Genomic DNA, 25,886 nt, shown 5'->3' on the forward strand with positions numbered 1-25,886 from the left:
AAGATACATGAGACTTGTTTTATAGTTGCTGGTATTTATATTTGAATAAATTTTGAGACTAAATATGGCAGAAAAGCTACTTATTTTGACCTTTCTTTAATTTATTTTGTCATGTAAAAAAAAAAAGAGAGAGAGAGAGAGTTCAGTTTTACCTCCCACGCCTATGCCGGCTAGGCTAAAGGAGACTGTGATGATGAGAAATGAATGAAATGGTGGAATGAAGAAAGTGGGAAGAAACGCGAGAACTCCGAGTAAACCCACGCACACGGTGTTTGTCCACCACAAAGTTCACTTGGCTTGAGCGGGGATCGAACCAAGAACCCCATGCACTAGAGGTGAACGCTCTACCAGAGAGAAAGAAAGAGAGAAGAAACGAAAGAAATAAAAAGAAACTTCAACGTGTAGTAATAGTAACATATTTTAATAAATAGAAGACTTCAAACGAAGAAACAATATTTGCTTTGCTCTTATTTTACATATAATATTGCCTTTATTCCGAAAAATGGAGTATTCTGGATATTCTGTATCTTCAAACACCGCAAGCTTTCCTTGTATGCTTCCTCCTTCAGCTTCCTCCTTCAATCATTCCCATCTTTTTCACTGAAAAAAAAGAAACTTTGTAATAACTTCTGAATTGATAAAAGTAGTTTCTGCTACTTTCGATATGAGGAAGAATACATATTGGGGAGCCATACGGGAACTCAGATTCATTCAACTTACCAGAACCAAAATCTTCGATACAGAAAGGAACAATTCCTTGTTTGGAGGAATCAAATTGTAAAACCAAGGAACTCGTGATCATTAACAATGCGAAATCAAAGAAGTAGATCCAGATGAACGAATCTTTAATGGTGATGGTAAATAAATCAGTTCTGGGAGAAGAATCAAATTACCCATCACTGCTCAACTGTCCATTAAATGTACTTATTTATTAGAATTAAATATAACGGGACTACTGTGTAACTCCGCAAAGTAGCGCCACGATTATTACATAATAGTGCATAATGGTAATTATAACGTAGATAAACCGTGCCAGATTTACGTATAAGCTAAACAGGCTATAGTTTAGGGCCCCACTTTCTGGGGATAGACAAAACTTAAAGGAAAAAAATTGAATGGACATTTCCAAAATATATCATCATCATCATAGGTATTCTGCCTTTATTGGCAGGTCACTTGCCGCAGCTGAGAAGCTTCCATGCTCCACGGTCCTCCGCTAACTTCTTCGTCTTCGCGTATGATCTTTCTGTTTTTATATCATCCATTAATTGTAGTCTCCTTCGCCCCCTCCCTCTCTTTCCCGACACCATACCCTCTAGGACGTCCCTCGTGATACAATTTTTTCTTACGCAATGCCCCAACCAGTTTCTCTTCCTAATAATATCTAAAAGTGCTCTTTTCTCACCCACCATTTCTAACACTCTCTCATTCGTTTTGCGCTCGACTCAACTAATTCTTTCCATTCTTCTCCACACCCACATTTCGAAGGCTTCCAGTCGATTTTCATCACCTTTACGTAATGTCCACGTTTCCGCCCCATACAGTACAACACTCCACACGAAGCATTTATGAGTCTTTTTCTCAACTCTTTCTTTAAGGTCCCACAAAACAGACTTTTCTTCCTCTTAAAGGCTTCTTTCGCCATTCCTATCCTTGCTTTTATTTCACGTTCGCACTTCATGTTATTACTAAGAATACTACCCAGATATCGAAAACTATTCACTTGTTCTATTTTCTCCCCTCCTACTTTTATATTTGACACAGACCCCTTCGTTCCAATCACCATGGCTTTTGTCTTTCTAACATTAATTTTCATCCCATATTCTTCAAAGCCCTTTCTCATTTTTTCTAACATTTTATTGATTTTCTTTTCAGATTCTGCAACAAGCGCCATATCATCTGCAAATCTTATGCATCTAATCATTCTACCTCCTACCGAAATACCATCATCATCATGTAAACTCTTTTTCACTATCTCTTCTAGATAGACATTAAATAGTGTTGGCAAGAGGCAGTATCCTTGTCGAACTCCCCTTCCAATTGCACTGTCTTCCGTCACTTTTTCCCCTATCCTAACACTTACTTGTTGGTTCATGTATAAGTTTCTTATAAGTCTTCTATCTTTCCATTCCAACCCTATCTTCGTTAGAACTCCCAACAACAATTCCCAATTCACGCGGTCAAAAGCCTTTTCAAGATCAATAAATATAACATACATCTCTTTCCCTTTTTCTATAAATCTTTCACCGATCGCCCTTAATAATCCAATTGCATCTCTTGTGCCCTTGCCTCTTCTGAACCCGAACTGCTCCTCCTCAACTTTTTTATTTGTTCTTTCATATAACCTTCTGTTCAGTATTCGGAGCAGAATTTTAGCTGCATGAGATATGAGACTAATAGTTCTATAATCCTCACATCTCTTTGAGTTCGATTTCTTAGCCATCGGTATCATGATCGTTTTCAGAAAGTCTTTTGGCCATTCTCCTGTTTCATATATTTCATTGCATAGTCGGAACAATTATTTCTTTCCCTTGTCTCCTATATTTTTAATGAATTCGATTGGTATGTTATCTATTCCGGTTGCCTTTCCATTCCTAATCTCGGATGTAGCCTTTTCAAACTCATCCCTAAGAATACTAAATCCTTTATCATCCTCGCCTACTTCATTTTCTACTTCAACATTTAGGCTACACGGTATATCCCTACTCTCATATAAGTCTTCAATGTATTCTTTCCACCTTCCTATGACCTCATTTCTCTCGCTGACTACCTTCCCATTCTTATTTTCTACTGCCATCATAATATCCCCATGTTTCCTCCGAAATTCCATAGATTTCACCTCCTTGTATATTTCCTCATATTTCCCAACTCTTTCGAATTCTTCTATGTACTCGCATTTTCTTTTGTAAAACTCTTCCATCGCTCTGTCTGTTTCTCTTCGTAATTCATTATTTAACTTTCTGTACATCTTTCTGCCCTCTTCTGTATCAACCTGTTTCCACATCTTCCTCTCCCTCATTTTCTGTAACATCTGCTCTGTAACCCATGGTTTCTTAGCAGTTTTGTGTTCGCGGTAACCTACTGCTTCTTCTGCGGCTTGCTATAAGCAACGTTTAATATGTTCCCACCGTGCGTCACTACCTGCACCTACTCTTTCCTTGTTTGAACATTTTTCTTCGAATTTTTTAACGAAAAGTGTTCGCGGTAACCTACTGCTTCTTCTGGGGCTTGCTATAAGCAACGTTTAATATGTTCCCACCGTGCGTCACTGCCTGCACCTATTCTTTCCTCGTTTGAACATCGTTTTTCAACTTTTCAGTATTCAACACTTAGTTACCTACTTTTCTTCTGCCTTGTGACCAAGGTATGCGTCGTGGTTCGGATTGACTTTTTATCTCATACATTCCCCTTTTCTTAATCTTAATTTCCAGTTACGCTACGACGATTATGGTCACTGCCCATGCCCACAATTCCGACTTGCGGTGACTGGAAACACGGCAGACGAAAATGTAGACAACGTAAAGATATCTGTTAAGCTACACATATAATAGAACTAAATATTAACTGTGCAACAAATGATAAAATCACTCTTTTTTATAAAAAGAATATAATGTTACTGTATAAGCACAAATGTTACATGCATTCAAGTTTCAAACATACCCATAATTAACAATTCATTATTAATTACGATGAGGTGGCGTGGCTTAACTAAAAGTTGACTCACGTGATTCTTCGGCTAGCCTTACGAGTTGCTCCCTCGACGTCCTGTATCCAAATGTGTGCGCTGTTTCAGGGGTTGAAGTCCTAGGTTTGAGTCCCGACTGATCTTTCCTCAGTAAGTATCCCAAGTGGTGCTTTGAGTATAATATCGAATCCGTAGTCTCGGCCGACTCGTGCTTTGGGGCTTGGCTTACATTCGTTATGGTGAATAACAACTCCGATTGACTAATCGTATTGAAACGTTTTCGTAAATAAAACTATTATGTTCAACTTCCAACACTTTAGTATTAGACCATAAGTCGCACTGTTTCTAAATTAACTGCTTAACTGATTCACAAATTCAAGCCTTTTGTAATTAATAATATATATCTGTTCACTAATGCAGACGTCATACTCGAAGATGAGCACGTTATGTTTTAGGCAGCAGTGAACGCTGCTCTCGTATAAGCGCACTACGCGCGGAAATTAGGAGCAAGAAGACTCCCTCAGACTGCTTGTTACGAACTACCTCCTTTGTCCAGTTCACTATGCTATACATTTTTTCGGGGCTGGAGGTCCCCGGTGATGACGTATAATACCAGGTTCACACTCTTTGGCTGAAGAAATGCGGACGTTTTAAATAATCGAATCAGCGTTGGGCGATGACAAGAAGTAAAGTGTTTTTGCAACTTTCCCGTTTTTCCGGACTCAGAGAGCGTTCACAAAGGAAATCATTGTCTCTGCAACGTATGTCCATATTTGGTCACAAAAACTGACGGAGGCTTACTAACACAGACGAGGAGACATTCCAAAGTGATGAGAGAAGAGTTTCTAGAACGTTTGGAAGTATACGAGGGTTGGTTAATAAAGTTCAGAATAAGTCTATTTTTCCTATATTTCTTTTAAATTTAGGGAAAATGAGCCTTAGGAGTGACAAGGAGCATCTGTCTCCGGACGTGAACCGCTCTCTAATGGCCTTTGGTTTCACGTTAAAACACGCGTACAACAATAAATCCATATAAGAATGCCGCTCTATACAGCCTTTGGCATCTCGAAAATAGCCCTAACTCGTTTGTAATGCTCGATTGCCATTAAGTTGAAGTAAAACAAATACAGCCCAATAATGCTTCATATGCACTCGTGCTGTTTGCTTGGTAACCTTTTGCAGTAAGATTTGCATATAGCAACAGTGCTTAGTTTGTATAGGCCCCTATGATGTAATGGGGTTCCTTCTGCTACCCTGCTTCCTAAAATATCACTGGTTTCTTCGTTTCTGTATATAGGGTTCTACGTTAATCTGGACACATAAATTGTCCTATTATCTTCAGTAGCCTAGGGCCTCACCAAATCTAAATCCAGCTCTTAAATTTCAACAGATTTAATAGCTTTTTAAAAATCCATCCATAGATCAGTAGGTAATTTGAAAATCTAGTAGATCTACTGACAAACCTGTAGGATTAGCAACACAGCAGAGGACAGACATATTTTAGTCTTAGGATGTTAGATTGTTCGTTTCCTGCCGCAATAAAAGTGCCATTTTGCGCCGTTTCACTGTCTGACTATCAGTTCACTATAATTTTAACATGTTTGACACAGGAAAAAATATTTGTGAAATTTTAAAACGACGAGCAACATTTCCGTTGAAAGATCACTACAAAACTGAAATCAAGACGAAGTGTTCGGGTGATGTTGTCGAAGAAATGTATAGCAATTGTATAGTATTTAGACTCGTGCGGGCGTCTCACTCCAACCACTTCACATAGACATAGAAAACAGCTCATTTTATTTTCAGCTGCAGTTGAATGAAGATGGAAATTGAAAGAAGAAAACGTGCTGTTTTCGTATACTTAGCCAGTAAAATCCTAAGGAAGAAACAGAGACGATACTGGGTTCATCCGTACGTAAGCTCACGACTGCTTAAAGATGAATTTTCTTCCATGTTTATTGATTAGCGCAATGACGAAGAAAAGTTATTTAATTATTTTCGCATGAGCATCACTTCATTTGATGAACTCTTATCGAAAATAAGTGACAAAATTAAAGCAGAAGATACTTTCATGAGACTTGCGATACCACCAATTGAAATGTTGGCTGTTACATTAATGAGTTGATTTTGAGTTTAACGTCCCGTTCAGCAGCGAGGCTATATGATACATGGACCTACTGATTGACGTGGAATCCGAACCGCATGAGCTCCCGACGGGAATCGAACCAGCTTCTCCCACGCCAAAGGCGCGTACGCTAACCGCTTAACCACGGAGGAGCTCTGACTGTTACATTAAGGTAAGTTAATTATGTTAACTAATTATCGTTTGTAAGAGCACAGAAAGTTAAACATTCGAAGACCTATTTATAGACATTTTCAGATGTTATTAGCGGCCACTGGCGTAGTTTCGTTACTAATTTCGATTTTTTGACATAGTTGGTGGCTTTAAATTAAAAATGAGACATTTATTTTAGACTTCCCGAATATCCCGCTCAAGAGGGGGCGTTTCAATAATAGTAAAATTTCCTTTATTTATTTACAAATTACCGAATGTGAGGATTCGCTTCAGTTAGAGATGTAAAATTCGGCATATAAACTCATAATAAAAATAATGGAGCACAGGTTTCAGCGTCTTTGAAAATTTTCTCTTGAAGGGGAGATGGGGGATTTCTATAGTAGTGGGGTCTGGTGGCTCAGTGATAGAGTGTTCACCTCTGGTTCGATCCCAGCTTGGGTCAAGTGGGCTTTGTGGTGCGAGAAGCACCGTGTGCGTGAGTTTTCTCGAAGTTCTCCCGTTTCCTTCCACTTTGTTCATTCCACCATTTCATTCATTTATCATCATCATCGTTATTTCCTTTAGCCTACCCGGTATAAGCGTGCGACGTAAAACTCAAGGATTTCATTTCATTCCTATAGTAGTGACATTTCCCGTTATATATTGAGAAGTGTTCAATATGAGTATTCGCTTAGATTGGAGATTTGAAATTCTTAATGTAAACTCTTAAATAAAAATAATGGATTTAGTGTTTCCGAATAATCCATTTCTAAGGCAAGAAAAATGAGACATTTTTATAATTGTGACATTTAACGATAGAAGGGTTTGAGGAAATCCCCAATACGTGTAGCACACCAAAAGGAGGCAACACAGCAAACGGAAGCAGAAACAGATGGGCTGATTACCGGTATTTTGTAAGCGACGTAGATAGAATTCCATGGCAAGATAACTTTGTTTAAGTTGTTTTTTATGTAAGAAAACATTCAGTTGTTATCTCTAGAATATCAACGACGTGCACAATATTATCAATTGTACGAGAAACAAAATATTTCTGTTACGTCTCGAGCATGCTTTTTACTTTTTAACCATATGAGTACCCTGATGTTCCACAATTTTCGTGTTAACTCTATTTTAAAAAAATGTTTAGTACATTAACAAATAAAGACAACAATTGTCAGCCGAAAAACTATGTTTTTTCTTTCTTTTCTGTTCTGCTATTATGTTGATGGTTGTTCTGGACTTCAGCGTCCCTTTTGAGCACAGAGGCTGTATAATACGTGACGTCGACTTAAAGTATAATGCAACGTACGTTATAAACACTCGGTTCATTCCGGAGTGAGTGACAAGAAATCTCATCAAAGAAACTGCATTAACAATAAAGGCTTGTTCTCCAAGCGTATTTGTTGTCTATTGTTATCACAAAATAGCCTCGCTGCTGGAAAGGGACGCTAAACGAAAATCAAACGTAGATACTACATGAATATTAGATTTTTACATTGAAAAGTAATAATAATACATACCAATGCTGTTTTTTTCTTCTTCTGTTTTTTAATTTAATTTCTCACATAAGATTTCACACACCTTATTTCATGCATCCCGTTTTTTATTTCTATCTCTATTCATTTCGCACTTTAAATTCCATATCTCGTGATATTTGTGTGTTTCGTTAACGGGATGATCTAACTTTTCTCGGCACAAAAATGTTTATATTGGACCTTATGGGGAGAACATGGCTACCGAATTTCCTCAGTTTCTAAGGAACTAGGTATCTCTAATGGGAAAGAAAAATTTTGCAGCATTCTACAGAAGTTTATTAACGCGTTGAAATACTTAAATTGTATATTTGTCTGCTAGTTTAGCAGAAATAAATTATTAAAAAATAAATAAATTAGTTTCTTTTTATACAAATTATAATATGTCTAACTTTGGAACCAATTATGGTAGAAAGATCAACCTTTTTGTTTTGTTTTATTCCTTGAGAAGAAACGACTCTAATAGTTTTAATCACAACCATATCTGATACGCCAATTAAAAAATAGTATTTTAATATAAGTATTAAAGTCCACCTGTCAAAATTTGACGAAGGTAAGGCATCCGCGCCCGCCCTTTTCTTCTGTTTTCGTCCCGAGAGATATGAAGGGACCGTTTTCACAGCAGGTGTCAATGCGAATGTAAACATTCTGTCCTCACGTTCAATAACCCAAGTTCGGCCACTTTCTCTCTTTTTCTCTCTCTCTCTTCCGAGGAGGTGTTTCTACCCTGTAAGAAAATTATAGATATGTAGAGAAAATGGTGATCAATTATTTCTGATAGCCAGATGATAGACAAGCATTCTAAAATGCCTTCGAATTCCAAAAATGTATCGACCATAACTTTACCATCTGGTTATTTTCAGGAGGCAAAAGTTATATTATTATTATTATTATTATTATTATTATTATTATTATTATTATTATTATTATTATTATTATTATTATTATTATTATTTGGAGTTAGAGTGCAAAGCCACGAAGATACAAATGGCTCCATTGGCTAAACATATACATAGCTGCCCCCATTCAGAACATCCCTTTGTGCGTTAGAAAACATGCTATAACAATGCGCCCCTCGCAAAGATCTAATTCAACTCTTATTGACCTCAGTAGTGCTTACTAATAGCGAAAATGCTATAAATCAGGCATTTGCAAGTAGGAACAGGGATTGGCCGAATCACAGAAATCTTACTGTCGTCATGCGCTGTAAAAGGTAATATATGACATTTTCACAAGAAATAATGAAATTTTTTTTCTCCCAAAAAACCACACGTACTACTACCAAATTCAACAGCAAATGCTTTGTGCTGGGATGAAGAAGTGTGATCTTTTCGTGTTCATCCCTGTAGCAAGTGAGATACCTAGTAATCAGAATGAAAATTATGCCATTATAACAATAGAACGTAATGAAGACTTCCTCAATGACCTTGTGCCAAAACTGCGATGGTTTTATATGAAATGTATACTACCAGAGCTCGCTGATTCTCGTGTGTTTCGTGGGCTACAAAGGAAGCAGTGATGTGAACCTCGGTGTCAGTAACAATAAAACTATTTAGTGGCCACAAATATAAAGCATATTGTAAGTATGTACTGGGCAGTATAACGCATTCGTTTGTGAGAAACTGTCACTTTGTGTAAATATACAAATTCATATATCACTCAAATATGAGTAGTACATGGGAAGAACGATGAAAGCCACATTTTCAGTCAGGTTTGGTTATGTTCAGAAAATGTTTTTTTCTGCACCAAAATATATAAAATGGATGGTGAACGCAGGTTTTGGTTCACTCATGGGTACATCCACGAGTGGATTACAACTTATTGTTACCACCCATGTTATATATCTTGGTGCAGGAAAAAAATTCTAAACCTAACCCAGGGGCGGATCCAGGACCGACTTCTGGGAAGCGGTGGGTTGTCATACTGCTACTTTTAAAGGCTCCAAACTTTGGGATAGGTTTTATTTATATATAAAAAATAAGAAAACTTCCTCTTCTGGGGGGGGGCAATCGCCCCGATCGCCCCCCCTGGATCCGCCCCTGACATAGTAGTAGTGGTCGGCGTTGGCGCGAATGACTCATCCTCACTCTCTTTTATGACCGGGGTGAAAGGTCAATGACCTGGCCCGGGGGCAATGACCTAGGGGTACCTAGGAGCACCCCTCTAAATTTTGGCAGGGGTACCTTGGCCCACCCCCTAAATTTTGGCAGGGGTACATAGGACCACCCCCCTTAAATTTTGGAAATTGCCAAATTTAAAAATTGGGTGTGGTAGCCTAGGACCATAGTATGTACCTCTATCAGTATTGGGTGTCTATGTCGTTCCCTTTTATGGGTAAAAAATTGCCAAAAATTTCAATTTCGGGGGTTTTTGACCTAATTTATCCCCTTTGATGAGGTATTATTACCCTATATAGTTATATGGGCGTATACAGGGGTCCATTACCTTTCATAAGACATGGGTACATTAATGCACCCCTTGAAAAATTTGGGAGGGGGTACGTTGGCCCACCCCTTAAATTTTGGAAATTGCCCAATTTAAACATTTGGTATTATAGTACCGGACCCTAATATGTATCATGATAAATTTGGGTGGTCCACCTCGTTCCCTTCTAGGGGTACACAATTGCAAAAATATAAACGTAAGCAATACGTTGTACCACGTGTTTGGTTTCGACCTAAGTTATCCCTTTGATGAGGTGTTATTACCCTATATGGTTATATGGGCGTATACAGGAGTCCATTACCTTTCATAAGACATGGGTATATTAATGCACCCCTTGAAAAATTTGGGAGGGGGTACGTTGGCCCACCCCTTAAGGGGATGTCTACCCACTTGCAAGTGTTTCAGGATCCCTATAAGATAACACGTAGATATTTCTATGTGAATATTTAACAAGATATTGCACTTACCGTCTCAAAATTTTCCATGATATTTTTCAACAGCAATACCTATATGTTCATGGTTTCTGTTTTTGATTTAATGCCTCAGATCAATTTAGATTAATTATAATGTATACTTCCGTTTACACTTGGCAACGTAGAGGATAGAATTTCTCCAGGAATTGAGAGCTCTCTGCTGAACCTCTAGCCCTAATAATCTTCGCGTCACGTGGTAGTGATTTATGAGCGCTTCTGGCTAAAAACAAATGTTGTCCCTGTTTCTTCCTTTTTTTTTTTTGTCAAAAACTTGTTTTGGGCAGCTTTGTCCTCAGTTTTGTCCACCGCCTCTATCGAGATAGCAGTTATACAATGGAGATCGTTTGCAGATCTCATGGCAGATAATGTAACATTCTTTGAAGAAACTCGAAGACTGACATACGAACCGCGTGACAATTTGGGTAGGGAATCTGGAGCGTTGCAATTTTGTGTTCTGAAGTCCGCCTTATCACACAAGACGAAATGACCATAAACAAGAGACTTGTGAAGGAAGAAGGAAAATGTTCTTAGTAATTGTATCCAATTGTTTCCACATTTTTCGCCTTTCCCCCCGAAAGATCCCTTCAAAAAGGGAAAGAGGGGAGGGTGATTTTGTGACCCTTGAGTTTTAGAATAGTTTTGAAACGAACTGCAAAGTGCACTTACTGGAAATTCTACTGTCGTTGTACTATAATATCTGTGTTGCAAGAAGTGTGACAAAATGAAGGAATCAAAGAGGAAAAGAATTTGGTACTCTCTCCTTCCAAAAAAGAAGTCTCGCCAAGCTAATTCATATGTGTGGTCGATCTCAGAGTATGGAGTTCAGAGACTGGATAGTTAATATTTACCATTCAGGATTACCTTACAACCAATTAAATTCCATTTTCACCTAGCTTGGGCTGGGTTTGGGCAACTCCCTTTTGTGCAGTCGCCTGGACCCAGATCAGGCTCGTATTTATGGACATGTGTCTATTTCCGGATCACTTCGGAATTGATCCTTCGTTAATAACCATTCAAGTTCATTACTATATTTCCTGAATTATCCAGTAATCCTTTCTCCTCCAATCCTTTATCTTTCTTCATTCTTTCTCTTTTTCTTTTTTTCTCTGCCTCCCTCTGCTACTCTTCTTTCTCACTCTTCTTTTTCCTAACACTAACAAAACTGAAAAACGGTGTCGTGACGGGGAGTAGTCGCTATCAGCACGGTCAATAAGTTGTTTCGATAGTTTTTTTTTCTTCGGGAGTCCGATATGGAATGATTAACTCGAAAATGAACATATACAGAAAGAATAATAATAATAATAAAATTTATTCATGATTTCAATTATCAGATAGGAGAGTATTGTATTTTATAAAAAGAGACTATTATGGGGGAATCAAATTTATGATGGGATAAATTTGATTTCGATTCCTGTGAATGGATGCGTTAATTATCATACCAATATGCATGTAGCTCATGGAGAGCTGAAGTTAATGCCACGGGGCTCGAACTCCAGGTCTCCAAGTTTAAAATTGATTATTGTTCTCCGAAAGATAAAAGAGAAAGTAAAAGTGATACTATTAACTAATGTATATTCTACTTTTTCCCCAAAACGGTGTAACCAGGGCGCTAGGAAAAAGTAGGCGCGTAGTTATTACGAAAGTTTAGGTATAGAAATCGCCGGTTAATGTTCGCAGAATATCCACATGCTGCAAAGCTGAAAGAAATATGACATACTAGTCTGGTACTCAAGAGACGGGCTGTGCTGACTATCCCACATGCAGCAAGTGAATAATAATAATAATAATAATAATAATAATAATAATAATAATAATAATAATAATAATAATAATAATAATAATAATAATAATGATTGCTGAGTGAATAAAATTTAAAAAAAAGAAATCAAATGAAGAAGAATAATTTGGATTGTTAAGCCTGAAACGGTCAGCTCAGCTTGTCTCTCACTATGTTGGTGCAACAATTTAAAAAAATGATCTATCAAAGTTTGGAGAGGGTAGAAAGTTGAAATGGCAATGCATAATGACAACAGTTACATGAAATTTCGGTAACAGTGATCAAATTTATTTTTAAGTTTTAAAAATGAATAAAAAAGAATCATAAATTCGTTAACAAAATAACAATGACAGGGATTTCTAAAAAAAATAGATTTTAAAAAAAATCAATTTTAAACAAATGTTCTCAATCCCTTCAAATAAGTTCAAATAAGGATATTTCAGTAACCAGATCTTTCTATACTGATGCTAAATTTGGTACTATTCACGAAATCTGAAGGATTTCGGCTTCCTGTTTGTAGTTCTACTATTTTTATTATTATTTTTTTTATAACATACTACAAAATCAGAGCACTTCTAGAACAATATTATTTTGACAGTTTAGGACAGTTACAAAGAAAGATTGAAATGAATTCTCTGTTTTTATGATTTGTTAACTTGATACAATAACAAAATAATCGTTTTAGCGAATATAAAAGTACTCATGAAACACATATTTATCAAGGAGAACCATGAAAAGAAATTGATGAAAGTAGAAAGGGGTGAATTAACGAGAGATAATTATGTAATTTTGGATTTAGAAAAATAAATAGGTTTTGACTTGCTAGCAAGATTAGAACAATTACAAAAAAAAATATAGAAAGGAAGATAGGACAGACGTGCACTTCTGAAACCTTATTGTTTATGCATTGGTTTACATAATAATCACATAAGCAAATTTATACACATATTCAGCATTAAAAAAAAATAAATCACCTCAAGACAAGACATTTAATGATATCAATTATTTCTATAATAATAATAATATACGGTATTTTCATACACATTTACATATACACAGAATATATATATTTAAACAAATATTCATGGTGGTAATTAAGGAGGTTAAACGAGTATTTGGCCAAGTACTCCAGCTGGGGAATGTCGATATTTGAATTTGTAGATACGTTTCTTGTAAATATTTCTTTTGCGGGGATACGCCTAAGCCTAATATTCCTCATCTAAGCTAATCTAATTTGAGTCACGTCAATTCATAGTTTGATGCCGCAATATATATATATTTATTTCATTTTTCTTATTTACTCTCCATCGCTCGGTCTATATGAACTACGTACGGTTGGACATAACTTCTGACTACATGTTCTTGTCATTAAACACTACTCGTATTCATAGTTTATATGACCTGGCTATATATTGTTGACACATTTCTCATATTTTAGTAACAGTAAGCTTACAACCACATACTTAAAAAAAAAGAACTTTTCTCTTTGCAAATAATGCCTATTCAATGATTAAAAATTTGAATATTTTTTACAACACTGCATTACCAGGATTAAAACGAATACCAGTATACTTGATAAATTCATGTTACAAAAAAAAAAAGTTGTAAATGCTGAACTGAGATCTGATGTGTTAACTTCTTTACACTAAGGTATAATTCCATTTTTAAAATATATTACAAAACGTTAATTAATCATAGCAGAAATTCCAATTATGTTCCTCATGGTCATGATAATAAAATAAAAATAATGTAGAAAACACATCCTGGTTATTGTATGTAAATTTGAAAAAAAAATAAAGGTTATAAATCGTTCCTTCCGTCCCACGACAGAAAATGGGAATATTGATAATTATTCAGACCTGATGCTACACAGAGTTGATAGCTGAGCGGATGGGATCGGCCAAAGTACTCCGGCTTTGAATCGTAACGAGGGAGAAAAATGTTTAAAACTTCTCCTACCTTTTCGCCGTTGCCTTGCATCTTTGGATCGTCCACTTTAGATGTATTTACCTCAGTGCTGCGAAGCCACCACACTACACTGCACGCGATGTAGCTCCTGCTATACACTACACCGTGGATCATGGAAGTCCTTCCTTCATAACCCGACGGCTGCATCTCTGGCAGATGAGTCTTTTCTGATCCTCGGGCTACCTCCTCTCGAGACGAGAATTCTTGGAAGGTTTTCCCCACTACTGGTCATCTAGTCTTTCTTTCTTTGTTTATATATATATATATATTTCTTAATTTGATCGTACACCTTCACTCAGTTTCTCCATCAGGCACTAATGTACGCGTGTTTATCTCACCACTATGAAGCGGGAATGTAACTTTGCCACTTAGTACGTCGTTTAACCAAATTAAAAAAAAAAGAAAATGTTTAGAAAAAAATTGCGAATGATATAGTTTTTTTTTGTACGTATGTAAATATAGATTATAAATATATATTATGGTTCTGGAGCGAGTAAATGTAAATTGAGTTGTCACGCGAGTTACCTTAACAAAGCACCACAATTGTTCTCTTAGCCACACATTCTGATTTTTCTCTTAATACACAAAAAAAAATATGTGAACGGAATGTAGGAATCTTGAGTTGGGTGTCTTTGCACCACTAAGATCTTGTACCAACTAACTTCCCTGAGTGCTTTTCAACTAACCCCCAACAAAAATCTTTTTTTTCTCTCTTCTTTGAAAATTTAAAAATTAGAAACTCTCTGTGTTAGTGGCTGGTTTATTTTAAAAGAAAATCCGTTGTGAAGGATGGCGTAGTAGAGTAGATGACCATTGTCCAGTTCTCTGCTTTCTTTTTAAAAAAATACGTTTTGCAACTTGGGTGGTGTGCTTCCCTCAGCCAGAGTAGGGGGGAACCTTACTGACCCTTCTTCGGTGAAAGTGGGTGATCGATGGAAGGCAAACGGTTCTCGGAGGTTAGGAGAAGGGATGTTTACTTTAAAAAAAAGAAACTTTGACTCTGCCAAAAATAAATATTTTAATATAAAATAATTTTGAACGTTATATATTGAAAATGCATAATAATATTTGCTCATGGGAGCGAATGTTACAATTTCTTCCTTACTTCGGGCGACTCCTCCTTCCACCCACGAATAAAATTACCCGTATACATGACAATAGGAAGGTATTTCGTTGAAAAATATGCTTTTTGTAGGATCATTTTAATTTCAGGCATATAGTCATTCTACTCCTTTTCATAATGTAATCAATATAGATGTATGCACAGTATAAATGTAATGTGTTAGAGATGTAATAAACTATTTCGTTGATAATTGTTTTTGGTAGAATCATTTGAATTTCAAGCATAACGTCATACTAAGGGGTTCCATAGTCTTGTGGTTAGAACTTTTGACTCCTGTTCGCGTGATTCTAGGTTCGATTCCCTACTAAAATACTCAAATCATTGGCGTTTGCTCATCGTTGTTAGGCAAGCTGGGGAGCCACGTGATTAAAAGACGTGACAGTCTATAGAATTAATATAAATGTGTACACAGTACAAATGTTGTTTGACAGTAGTAAGGTATTTCGTTGATATGTATATACTATTTCTAGGATGTATACATTTCTTTGTATACGACTTTTATAATGTATAATGTATTCTTATAATCAAGAACGAAATTTTAAAATTCTTATTATTATTAATTCTGCCTTTTAGCCGGTTCTGGGACTGATGAAATTTTTTTCGTTTCTTCTTAATTTTCAGTTTGGACCTTGAAATATTTCTTCCATGTTTCTCGATTTTCAGCTCCTTCTTAATAATAATTAATTATTAATGCTTAATAATAATTAGGCATAACAATGTTAGAAAACTGAAATATTTTAACAGAGCAGTTGATTTCCACGAATGTCTAATAACAAATTTTACCACCCAAGTGAGATTTATACCACTTGACACTATGGTTCGGAACTCATGACTATCATATTTGTGTTACAAGGTTATTTTCTAAAGACAGCTGTTTATTAGTCTAAAATCTAAACTCAGCAATACAGCCCATAGGGGCCTGGACATGCCAGCTGGTAAACATTCACAACCTAGAAGATCGTGATCAGTGCAATGACATCAAACAATCCTTTCGTCTTTCTTGGCCAGAGATCGCTACCACTTTATTCGGATAGTTCTCCATTTCTTTCACGATGTTGACTCAACTTCGGAAGTTGTGAGCTTACACTGGCAATCGAATCCTATTCTACGTACAATGGAGACACAATATAACGAGATTCAGCTAAGGAAAAACTCCTAAATAGTCATTAGTAGGAAAAGAAGCTGAGTACAATTCAGGAATGAATTGTTGATCATCTCTTAGGGGGAGGATATTTTCGAGAAAATGTACGCATGGAAAATAATAATAATAATAATAATAATAATAATAATAATAATAATAATAATAATAATAACACAGCTACACAAAAAGAATAAAAGTTCTGTGCACCAGACCCCAGGGTATGGATTCAAAATATTTTGGTACCCAGAATCCAAATTTCGAAACCCCAGGACGATTGACCGTGATATTTTTTTAAATGGGCGATAAACATAAGCAAACGTAAAACAGCACTTACGTTCTTCGCCCATAAAACAAAGTTGACACGGTCAAATCGTCCTGGAGTTTCGAAATTTGGGTTCTGGGTACCAAAATACATAGAATCAATACCCTGGGGTCCAGTGCACAAAACTTTTATTTATTTTGTGTGGTTGTGTAATAATAATAATACTGTATAAGGAAAAGGAATGAAGACGTACTAAAGGAAGCTAATGAAGGACGACAGATCATGAAGATAATAGGAAAAAAAAAAGAAACAGCATGCTTGGACATCTTATTCGGCACTCCGATTGGATCACCATGTTGATAGGGGAAAAGGCAGAAGAAAAACCAGGAAGTGGAAGATCAAGGATAGAAAAATCTATGTTTTACGTCCCACAGTTATGCCTGGTAGGTTAAAGGAGCTAGTGATGTTGTGAAAAGAAGGAAATGCTGGAATGCAGAAAGTGGAAGGAAACGGGAGAACCCCGAGAAAACCCCCACACATGGTGTTTGTCCTCCACAAAGTTCACTTGGTGCGAGCTGAGATCGAACTAAGGACGCCATGCATTAGAGGTGAACGCTCTACCACTGACCCACCGCGGCCCGATCAGGGATAGATGCAGTTACGAAGAAGAGACCTTATCAAATTATAAAACAGCTCTCCCAGGGGAGAGAAAAGTTTTAAAATTTCCTTCTTGCGCATCAACCTATGATTGAAGTGAGAAAGATTATTATTATTATTATTATTATTATTATTATTATTATTATTATTATTATTATTATTATTATTATTATTATTATTATATCGAGAATGTACTTCTGGGTTTCCTCCTTAAAAAATACACACACTATTTCCAATTATGGTTATCCTACTTTTTACAAATTTGTCATTTTTCCTCTGTCTTTCATTCCCATCATGCGATGGGTGGGCCATAGAAGGTGACGCCTTTTCTGTGGCCAGAGTGATCAAATTTGTCTAATTCAATATTGGTTTAAATAGTATTAGTTTTCAAGCTACATATATGAGTTCTTTGACTAACTGAATAGTGCACGCCCCTTCTGGCTCACTCGCCACTATTTAACATTAAATTTCAGATGCCTCGATATACTTGCATAAGTTTATTATTTCTAAAATAAACATTACGTAAAAGGTTATTCAAATTGATATCAAGTTTTTTTGACATTTGTATGTTACGCATATCTTTCTTAATTTGCATTACTTACATTACCCAGTGTTGGGCAAAATCAATTGAAATCAATTGCAATTGATCAATCAATTGAAAGTAATTGCTCTGAAAATCAATTGCAATTGATTTCAATTGCAATTGATTTCAATTTGTAATTGACAATTAATTTCAATTGCAATTGAATTCAATCATAAAATTTGCAATTAAATTTTCGTCAATTGTTAATTGTTAATTGGTCACCAGGCAATTGAAACTTTTAATTGTTAATTGTAATTGTTAATTGCAATTGAAATCAGCAATTAAAACTGAAGATAAGAAAATGTATGTGTATTGTGTTGTCCACTTGTTACTGTTTTACATATTTCAAATAAGGTACTTATAAGAAATGCTGGATACCTATCATCCCTTCCCCCCCCATGGGAAGAAAGCCGGGAAACTAAGTATTTTTTAAAATATATTATGTTTGTGGTTACTATCCCCCTCGAAAGAACTCTATATGCCCGTCATGCATACAATAGGAATGGGTACCAACGAGTTCGAGCGAGTTTTTTTTAAAAACTCGACTCGACTCGAAGCAGACATCTTTGAACTCGACTTGAGATCTCGGCTCGAAAAATTTCCCCCAACTCGACTCGAATTGGGATCGAGTTTCCAGTCGAGTCGAGCCAATTCGAGCTAAATTCTTTGTGTAGTTCCAAGTACTACTATCTTCAAGTATCCTACATAGACAATATAATTATCAATGATACTACTACTACTACTATAATTAATTATCATTATAACACCGTGTACCTGTATAAACATGGAATATAGGCGGTTTGTATCGGAATACTAAAAATTAGTTGACTATCGATCTCGGTCGTCAAGAAATCTTCAGGAGGCAACGACATCGGTCACGAGGTTCTTGGTTTGAGTTCAGGAGGAGCAAGTATTCGGGCTCGAGCCAAAAATTATTAAAAGTTATGGGACTCCAGCCAAACATGTTCAAAACTGCTCGACCCGGGTTTAGGGTTGTCAACAGCTCAAGCGGATCGCTCACAGCTTATTCACTTATCGAGTCGAACCGAGAAGTGAGCCGAGCCAACAGCTCATCCAACCGAGCCAGCTCGAGCCGATGGCTCACACGAGCCGAGCCGAACCGAGCTGATTGCTTACCCCAACCGAGCCGGTTCGAGCCATCGGCTCAGTTAAGCTGACTCGAATCCAGCCTATGGACTCGTTTCAACGGAGCCGGTTCAAGCCATTGGCTCAATTGAACTCAGTCGATGGGTAATCCCAACCAAGCCAGTTCAAGCTGTACGCTCAGTTGAACCGATCCGAGTCGGTTGACATCACTATTCCGGTTGGGCTTCTACTTTGGCTAAAAAATTGGACCGTGCAGTTCTCAGCCTTGATGGTAAGAATTACAAAAAATGATGTGAAATCTTTAGTTTTACGTCCCACGATTATGCTGGTTAGGCTAAAGGAGACGGTGATGATATGAAATGAATGAAATGAAGAAAGTGGGAGGAAACGGGGGAACCCCGAGGAAATCCACGAGCACGGTGTTTGTCCACCACAAAGTACAAACTGCGCGAGCTGGGATCGAACCAGGGATCTCAAGCACCGGAGGTGAACGCTCTACCACTGACCCACCGCGCCAACTGGTAAGAACTACAGTATATACTTATATTGGTGCTCACGGCGTCATTAACTTGTTCCGCCACCAACGAATTTCAAGGTACTTTGTTTTGCATCTTTTGTGCGTGTTTTGTGTCGCTTTATGCGCCTATTCCCACATTTTGTGGATCACCGGAAGTGGGTCAAAATGGGCCCACAAATATGGCGGAACAAGTTATTGCTCTTCCGCCACCAATGAATTTCGAAATCGTTTCCTTCACATCGTTTTGTGCCGTTTTGTGCGTCTACTTCCGTTTTGTACGTCGTGGGATGTGGGTTAAAATGAGCCCCCAAGGTGGGACGAAAACGACCAAGAGTTCCGCCACTATTAAATCTCGAGGTTAATTTCACATCGCGTACCCTTTTGTACGTCTATTTCGACGTTTTGTGCGTCACTGGAAGACGGTCAAAATGGGCCTCAAAGGTGGGACGAAAATGGCCCACTGCTCCGCCACTACCGAATTTCGAGGTTCTTCCTTTCGCATCAACTAGTGAATGTTTCGTGCCGTTTCGTGCCCTTATTTCCACGTTTAGTGCGTCACCGGAAGTGGGTCAAAATGGGCTTCCAAGATGGGACGAAAATGACCGAGAATTCCGCTACTATCGAATTTCGAGGTCGTTAATTTCACATCGCGTACCCTTTTGTGCGCCTATTTCGATGTTTTGTGCGTCACTGGAAGATGGTCAAAATGGGCCTCGAAGGTGGGACGAAAATGACCGACTGTTCCGCCACTATACGTACCGAATTTCGAGGTCCTTCCTTTCGTATCGACTACTGAATTTTCGTGCTGTTTCGTGCCCCCATTTCCACGTTTCGTGCGTCACCGGAAGTGGGTCAAAATGGGCTTCCAAGATGGGACGAAAATGACCCACTGTACCGCCACTATCGAATTTCGAGGTCGTTAATTTCACATCGCGTACCCTTTTGTGCGCCTATTTCGACGTTTTGTGCGTCACTGGAAGACGGTCAAAATGGGCCTCGAAGGTGGGATGAAAATGACCAAGAGTTCCGCCACTACTGAATTTCGATATCCTTCCTTTTGCATCGACTAGTGGATTTTCGTGCCGTTTCGTGCCCTTATTTCCACGTTTTATGCGTCACCTGAAGTGGGTCAAAATGGGCTTCCAAGATGGGACGAAAATGACCAAGAGTTCCGCTACTATCGATTTTCGAGGTCGTTAATTTCACATTGCATAACCTTTTGTGCGCGTACTTCGACGTTTTGTGCGTCACTGGAAGACGGTCAAAATGGGCCTCGAAGGTGGGACGAAAATGACCCACTGCTCCACCACTATACGTACCGAATTTCGTGGTCCTTCCTTTCGCGTCGACTAGTGAATGTTTCGTGCCGTTTCGTGCCCTTATTTTCACGTTTTGCGCGTCACCAGAAGTGTGTGAAAATGGACCTCCAAAGTGTGACCAAAATGACCCATTGTTCCGACACTGTCGAATTTCTAGGTCGTTTCTTTCGCATCGTTTAGTGATTATTTTTTAAAAAGTTTTCTGTGCCTACTTCCTCGTCTTGTGCGTCACCGGAAGTGAGTTAAACGGGCCTTTAAAGTGGGAGTTAAATGGCTCACTATTCCGCCACTATCGAATTTCGGGGTTGGTTCTTTCGCATCATTTAGTGTGTATTTTGTACCGTTCTGTTCGCCTACTTCCACGTTTTGAGCATCACCAGAAATGCGTCAAAATGGTCCATCAATGTGTGAGAAAATAGAGCCATTGTTCCGCCACTATCGAATTTGGGGGGTCGTTTCTTTCGCATCGTACAGTGCCTGCTTTGTACCGTTTTGTGCTCCTATTTCCACTTTAGTGCTTCTATTTCCACTTTAGTGCGACAACAAAAATGGGTCAAAATGGCCTACAAGTATAGCGGAATAACTTAATGCTGTTCCGTCACCATCAAATGAGGTCGTTTCCTTCACATTTTTTATACATGATTTGTGTCGCTTTGTGCATCAGTGGGAGAGGTCAAAATGAACCTTGAAAGTGGAATGAATATGTCTTTCTCTGCCATATTTGTAGGTCACCTTTGACCCACTTTCGTTGGCCTACAAAACGTGAAAGTATGCGCAGAAACGGTATAAATATGCACTAAACAATGCGAAAAAAGCGACCTTGAAATTCGATACTGGTGGGAGAGTGGATCAGTTTTCTTCCCACATTGAATGCCCATTTTGACCCACTACCATTGAATCACAAAACGTGGAAATAGGCTTACAAAACGGTAGAAAACACGCACAAGGCGATGTGAAGGAAACGACCTCGAAATCGTTCCTGACGGAACAGCATTAACTTGTTCCGCCATATTTGTAGGATAACATTGACCCATTTCCGGTGACGCAGAAAACGAGGAAATAGGCGCACAAAACGACACAAAAATGGAAATTTAGCTTAATTACATGGAAATTTTAAGTTTGTAAGCTTAATTATATGGAAAATTTTATACATTTTTCCTTTACGTTGGTCTACTTTACGTTGATTTGAGACTTTTAACTTTAATCATTTTTCCACTGAAAAGTATGTATAATTCAACAAGTTGATTTGATTTTGAGTTGATTTTGGGGTTTAACGTCCCGGTCAGCAGCGAGGCTATATGAGACATGGACCTACTGATTCACGTGGAATCCGAACCACATGAGCTCCCGCCGGGAATCGAACCCAGGTCTTCCACGCCAAAGGCGCGTACGCTAACCGCTTAGCCACGGAGGAGCTCTATAATTCAACAACGAAATAATTATTAGTTATAATTATAATAATTATCTATATAATTGAATTCATTGTAATTTGGTCCATAACAAACACTTTACCATTTCATACTAGCTGTTATGCCCGTTCTTCGAACGGATCAGATAAAATATCAATGTAAACAAACTGAACAACGGGAGAACAATTAAGAAACATTTCTAACATTGGATATATTTTGTGTGAATATATATCCAACAACGTATATATGTTTTCATTGGGAAGGCTGATGGGGGCTGAATTTGAACGTAAACACTATCGGGGGTGTCACTATAGGTCTGAGCAACCCCGATAAATATGGATTCGACACAAATTCTACTACCTTTACATGTCCCGGTGAACGCCCCCACAGATCCCCTTGGTTCGTATTGTGAAAAAATCTCTCTCTGGCCCCCACCAACCCCCAACCAATACCGCGAAAACTATGAATGTGACACTAACATCTGCCATTTTCTACTACTTTTTACATATGCCGGTAAATGTCCCTATAATCCTCTGGTTCCAATTTTGAAAAAAAAAAAAAAACAATGCCTCTGGCCCGCAGCCGATGGGGGCTGTATTTGGAAGTCAACGCCTGTGGAAGTATCACCATTCATCTCAGCGACAGCCAAAACTATGGATTTGACACTAATATCGGTCACTTTCCATTATTTTTACATGTCTCGCAATTCCCCACCCCCGGTGACTCCCGGCCCGCATACAATGGTGGCTAATTTGAAATCATTGCTAATGAAAGTATCACCATTGATCTCAGCCACCGCGAAAACTACGGGTTTGACATCGGTCATTGTGGATTATTTTTACATGTCTCATGATCCCTTTATAATGCCCCCCTTTCTTAGCTGATGGGGCTAAATATGAAAGTAAACGTGGTCTTGAGTTCACCATTGAGCTCAGCTATCCCGAAAACTATGGATTTGTCATTAATATCGGTCATTTTCGATTATTTTTTTTACATGTCTCGGAATTCTCCCCTCTGGTGACCCAAGGCCCACATACAACGGTGGATGAATTTGAAAGTCATCGCTAATGGTAGTGTCACCATTGATATCAGCAACCGCGGAAAACTATGGATTTGACACTAATATCGGCATTTTGGATTACTTGTACGTTTCGGCATTCCCCCCCCCCTTCCGTTGACCCACAGCCCGTAGCCGAATACGGTGAATTTGGAAGTTAATGCGATCGGAGTTTCACCATTGATCTCAGCGACCGCAAACTATGAAATCGACACTGATATCGGTCATTTCTACTACTTTTACATGTCCCGGTAAACGCCCCCCTGAGACCCCCCGGTTCGAATTTTTTCGAAAAAGCTTTGCCTTGGTGTGGGACCTGGACCAAGGTATCTTTGACCAAAATTTGGTAACTCTCGGTCGACTTGTCTGGTCCCCAGGCGGTCCCGGTAAACGTCCCCTGGAGACCCCCTAGTAAAGAATTAAAAAAAAACCTCTTCGTCTTGGTCTGGGGCCTAGACCAAGCTACCCGTGACCAAATTTTGAAAAGTTTCGGTCCACTCGTCTCGTCCACAGGCCGCACAAAGATAGACAGATAGACACACGAACAAACTCTTTTTTATTTATATTAGAAAGGTCAGATCCGCCGTTATTGTATTAGTGCGGTGCTTGAGCTATTGATCGTAAAAATTCAAACTCCGATGAGTGATAATTTTATAGGCTTGTTTTATTACAAGTTTAAACTCTTTAGTCAGTAGAGAAGAGGGCGTGAATCATGGGTCAGAGTTGATGACAATGGGTTTTGGTGGGTCTGTGGGTCACAGTGGGTAAGAGTGGTTTATGGTGGGTGTGGGTCAGAGTGGGTCACGGTGGGTCGTGGGTCACGACGGGTGGTGAGTCAATTGGTCGTGGCTAAATTTTTCATTGCCCATGCCCTCTCTGAACTACAGTGTTGAAAATTAATCAGTGAAAATCAATTGCAATTGATCAATCAATTGAAAGTAATTGCTGTGGAAATCAATTGCAATTGAATCAATTGCCAATTAATTTCAATTGCAATTGAATTACAGAATTCAATTGCAATTACTTTCCACTGCAATTACTTTCAATCAATTGATCAATTGCAATTGATTCTCCTTGTTTTAATGGCCAACTGCAATTAACAATTAACCATTACTTATTTCAATTGTTAATTGCAATTAACAATTAATCTGTAAATTTAATTGTTAATTGTTAATTCAATTGAAATTTGCCCAACACTGACATTACCCCAGAGAACGAACAAATTTTAGAGTTCTGGTTTGAACTTCTCTTACAATAATAAGCAAATATACGAGGAACAAATTTACCATATTGACGATGCGGAGGGGGAGGAGATTTTCTGGACTAGGAAGGAATGTGTGCGGGTGCAGAGCAGAGTCTGCACGGGCCGGAATTTTCAGCCCGGGCCCGGCCTGTGAATTTACAATGTGAGGCCCGACCCGAGTCCAAAATATGTCTTAGCATTTAGGCCCTAGCCCGGACTGAGCTCTGTGATAATCAAATGAGCCCGAAATAAGCCCGAATTGCAGAAACTTAATTATTAATGCAAAATTGTATTTTTATTTACAGCAATTCGAGGTTTGATTTTGCAGTTGTGTTTTAAAAGTCTCCAGAAAGAACGGTGCAATTTGTATCGTTTTACACTATATTTACAAAGTTAGGCCCGAAAAAGTCCGAGAAATATGGTTGTATATTTAAAAATTCACAGCCCGAACCCAGGGGCGTCATTTAGAAGGACAGGGAGAGGCATTTGCCCCCCTCCCGAGTTTGAGATTTATATAATTTTATCAATAGCATAGTAGTAAATCAGTGAAAAACTCGAAATTTTACATATATCAAGGGGTCTTGGCCCCCCAAGCCAAATCTGAAATGACGCTACTGCCGAACCCCTCCCGGGCCCGAAGTGATACATTCTTTGTAGGCCCGAGCACGTGCAGACCTCTAGTGCAGAGGCGTTCAAGTGGTGGGCGACTGCCCACGGCCTTGCATCTTGAGGACCTCGCAAAGACCAACGAGCCTAAATCGATTTAGCACTCACTTTTGTCGATGCAACAATAGAAACAAATATGAATTCGGACTTAATTACAGAAAAACAATACATAAGGCTTCAAACTAACTTTTCATCTATTCGTATATATTAGATTGCTAGCATACGCGACAGGTGGCGAGTTTATTTTAAAATTGCAATAATGAATGTGTATAAATCTCTATCGTTGAGATGAATTGTTTTCGATAAATTTTATTATAATTAGCAATTTTTAAAAAAGGGGTCAGGAAGGACTCGTAAACCTTATTCGCCTTCTGTGCAGATGGTATGGTAAAAATCAATACTGGATAATGAAAGTGTAAGTGTAAAGGCTAATATGGAACAGAGAAACAAAAGAGAACTTCTTCAGAAGGGAATTGGGAGGGGAGGGGATGAGAGTACAATGCTGTGACACTTAAAAATGCGTCTTGATTTGTATACTTCAACAAACTTTTCTTATTAGATTACGCAATTTCTAGTTTCTTACTCCGATTATTCAAAGTATTCAAATGTTCTCGGAGGGAGTGACCGCCCTTCCTTTAATCCGTCCG

The 25,886-nt window shown here is 38.2% G+C and overlaps 1 long non-coding RNA gene across 1 annotated transcript in view; it reads right to left on the reverse strand.

Moving 5' to 3' along the window:
• Positions 1-400: 400 nt before the first annotated feature.
• Positions 401-25,886, reverse strand: part of LOC145690107 (uncharacterized) — a 49,035-nt gene continuing 23,549 nt past the window's right edge. The window contains exon 2 of the long non-coding RNA XR_014132169.1: positions 401-600. This is a non-coding gene — a long non-coding RNA (uncharacterized LOC145690107). The remainder of the gene's footprint in view (positions 601-25,886) is intronic.

Source organism: Thermobia domestica, chromosome 7, assembly GCF_964235325.1.
Source record: "Thermobia domestica chromosome 7, izTheDome1.hap1.1, whole genome shotgun sequence".
Lineage (NCBI taxonomy): Eukaryota > Metazoa > Arthropoda > Insecta > Zygentoma > Lepismatidae > Thermobia > Thermobia domestica.